This window comes from Equus asinus, chromosome 17 (assembly GCF_041296235.1).
Source record: "Equus asinus isolate D_3611 breed Donkey chromosome 17, EquAss-T2T_v2, whole genome shotgun sequence".
Taxonomy (NCBI): Eukaryota; Metazoa; Chordata; class Mammalia; order Perissodactyla; family Equidae; genus Equus; species Equus asinus.
The window spans coordinates 33,684,925-33,688,885 of NC_091806.1; the positions used below are offsets into that span (position 1 = coordinate 33,684,925).

The window sequence follows — 3,961 nt, forward strand, 5'->3', positions numbered from 1 at the left end:
TGGAAAATATGAGCATTAAAGTAATTCAAACCATTCTATTCCATCTATTATATCACCCCAAACAACCATAAATCTCTAAGACATAAAATGTGTTCAACATGAACAATAAGAAATAATGTATACCAGCTTTTCATATTTGTTCTTTGTTCCTGCAGTATTGAATATTCAATAACTCTATTATTACAATGAACTCTCACAGAAGACTTCTCACAGAAAAGATGTTCAGATGCTTGAAATATCAGAAATGATTGGGCAGTACCATCCCATTGGCTATGTGAACCAAGGGTAAAGTTTTCCAGATTTGATGGGGGAGAGAAAGAGATGTTTGAGTCCCACAATATCAGAAGCTGCTATTGGCTGTGACATGGATTTTGAATATCATCTCCAATCAGAAATCCCCACTGGACAATAGATGCAGGAAATTAACTCATCAGACTCATAAATAAATGGCAGTGAAGGGAGCCAATACTTCATTCCATTCTTTATATGATTCAAATCACCTCTTCCCTCCTTAGGCTACAACTATGGAGACTAGGATGTGACTAAAAATTTATTAGATGATTAGCATTGAAGAGACCTTAGATAGACATTAGCTGTCTCAGACTGGTCTCCCCAGGAGACACAATCAGGCCAATAGTGTAGCTTTGTTTCTGTCCAAAGGCACATTGCCACTCTGTGTTCATTCCCACTCTGGTCAGAAACACAGAACAAGCATTTGTCACCATGATGTCTGGATAATGCTACATCAAAATATTTGGCAGACGAGGTTTGTACACTCCTGGGGACCTCTGTCAATTATCTCTCCTTTAAGGTCAGAAGCTTGCAATTGGACAGAGCTTAATCTCAGAAGCAAGAAGAAGCAAAACGTTTCTAAACCCTGATGTTTCACAAATACTTGCAGATAGATTAATAAATGATAAGGCCACTCCTCATGTAGAGTGAAAGTAATGAACCTCCGGGACTTAAAGATATTGTGTCTGTGTGGCATTGAGTAAGCTATTGGCTCATTTTGGCATATTATCTGGGTCAAACAAGCCTTCTTTGTCCAAAGATAGTATGAATTTTGTTATAGTGTATTAGTGTGCATATTGCTGTGGGTGAAAGTGATTCTGACAAGACAAATTGGTCAGAAATCTCATAATCTGTGACCTCAGCAATACTCTAACTTATTTTGCAACATCTTCAAGGCACCTTTGATTTCCTTGTTCCTCAGACTGTAAATCAAGGGATTCAACATGGGAATCACCACAGTGTAGAAGACTGATGTGAAACTGTCAAAGCTGGAGGAACCGCCACAACTGGAACTCAAGTAGACAAATATACCTGAGGTACACAAGAGGGTCACTGCTATCAAGTGAGAAGCACAGGGGTTGAAACCTTTGAACTTGCCTTTAGCTAAAGTGATAATATAGCCATAGGATATCATAATAACTAAGACATTATCCCAAAGATCATTGTAAATATAGCAATTATGAGTTCTACAGAGAAAGTGTCAGAGCAGAACAGGACTAACAGTTGGGGCATGTCACAGAAGAAGTGGTTGATGACGTCAGCCCCACAGAAGTAGGATTGAAGCATGACACATAATTTGGATATAGAACCAGAGAGTCCAACCATATAGGACACAAGCACTATCTGAACACAGAGGGTTGGTGATATGATGGATGACTAGAGAAGTAGGTTACAAATGGCAACATATCAGTCATAACACATGGCTGTCATGAGACAAGACTCACTCAGTCCCATGGTTGAGACAAAGTCCTAAATAATACAACCCACAAAGGTGATACTTTTCTGCTCCTGGAAGAAATTGGAGAGCATCTTGGGGACTGTAGAGGTCACATAGCAGATATCAATGAGAGAAAGATAACTGAGGAAGAAGTTCATGGATGTGTGGATGCGGGTAATCTATCCTTATTAAGATGAGGAGGCACGGGTTCCAAGTCAGAGTCATAATGTAGATCAACAGGAATACAACAGAGAGCACTCCTATGATTCTGGAGAAATACGAGAATCTCAAGAGGATGAAATGGGTGATATCTGTAATATTTCCTCCCCAAAGCATTGGCTTCGTGCTCCTAAAATCAGAAAAGAGACAAAAGAATGGATTGCAGACGCAGGCGAAACAATAGCATTACAATGCTCATAGATGCCATTTCTTTTCGTTCATTGAGCACTGAAAAAGGGAAAACACTTTATTGTCCTGGTGGAAAGACCCCAGTTTTCTTCTCCAATTGTCAAGAAATACCTTCTCAGTGTTTCAGGTTCTCAATTACTTCATGAGGTCTCAAGAAAATTAGAAGAGATCTGGGGCTGGCCTGGTGGCATAGTGGTTAAGCTTTCACTCTCCACTTCACCGGCTTGGAGTTTCCCAGGTCAGATCTCAGGCAAGGACCTGTGCACTGCTTATTAAGCAATGCTGTGGCAGGTGTTCCACAGATAAAGTAGAGGAAGATGGCCACGGATGTTAGCACAAGGCCAATCTTTCTCAAAAATAAATAAATAAAGAAATAATACTTAAAAAGTTGATAGAGAACTTTTTAAAAAGCAATAGAAATTCAGTGAATTATCTATGATAGACATCATTGACTAAAATCAATTTTTAAAAGACTTTTAATAATTAAAAATATAATTGTGGCTTTATAATAGTAAAGCATAAGTGGCATCATTCCAGAATAAACTTGTAATAGCTCTTCTTTCCCAGACAGTCATCTAGATAGATTTTTAAAAATTTCTTCTTTCACCTATAAGAAAAATTATCCTGTTTATAATAACTTCTCAAGCCTTTTTACAAATATATTTAATATAATATCTTCAAAATGGCCTGGATAATTGCATCATAATTTATAATCCTGATATTTTCTTGGTGTACAGCATGTATGCTAATAAAGTTATGAAATGTCTTCTTAGGGAAGTCTTCATAGGAGCCAGTCTTAAAAGGAGGCTAGTAAAACTCACAATTACAATCAAATATTGTCTCAAATGTAGGATATTTTTCAACTTAGCAAATAGCATAGTACTGTGGTTAGGGTTCAGACTTTAGAGTTTCTGTTCTGAGTGGCATCATCAAGATGGCAAAATAGGTCATTCCTGACTTTGGTAACCCTCATAAGAACAATTACCAACTATTCACAGACAGGACATCATTGCAAAAATCCTAAAACATGAGGATGAGGCTGAAGCACCTCCACTAACCACAGAGAACAAGAAGAACCACATTAAAAGGGTAAAGGAGAAGCTGTACTCTGACTCCATTGCCCCTCACCCTGCTGGCACAGTGCCACACCAAGAATACTCTCTTGTCCTATGGTTTCTTCAGCAAGCTAAACAACCTAGAAGACATAGATAAATTACAAGAAACATACAACCTAGAAAAACTGAATCAGGAAGAAACAGAAAATCTGAACAGACAAATAACAATTAAGGAGATTGAATCATTAATCAACAGCCTCCCAACAAAGAAAAACCCAGGACCAGATGGTTTTATGGTGAGTCTGTCAAATATTTAAAGAAGAATTAAGACCAGTCTTTCTCAAACTCTTCCAAAAAACTGAAGATGAAGAACCACTTCTAAATTCACTTATAAGACCAGCAGTGACACCAAAGCCAGATAAGGACACTGCAAGAAAAGAAAACTACAGGCCAATATTCCTGATGAATACAGATTTCAAAATTCTCAAAAAATACTAAATGATAAAAACTCTCAATAAATTAGGTATACAAGGAACTAAATGCAACATAATTAAGGCCCTATCAACAAGCCAACATCTAACATCATACTAAATAGTGGATGATCAAAAGCATTTTTCTAAGATCAGGAAGAAGACAAAGTTGGCCATTCTCAAGATTCCTATTCAAGATAGTACTTGGTCAGAGCCAGTGCAACTGGGTCAAAAAATAATAATAAAAGTCATCAGAATTGGAAATAAAGAATTGAAATTGTGTCTATAAGCAGATGACA

At 37.4% G+C, this 3,961-nt stretch overlaps 1 pseudogene; it reads right to left on the bottom strand.

Moving 5' to 3' along the window:
* Positions 1-1,150: 1,150 nt before the first annotated feature.
* Positions 1,151-2,065, bottom strand: LOC123277791 (olfactory receptor 5AN1-like; annotated as a pseudogene).
* Positions 2,066-3,961: the final 1,896 nt, after the last annotated feature.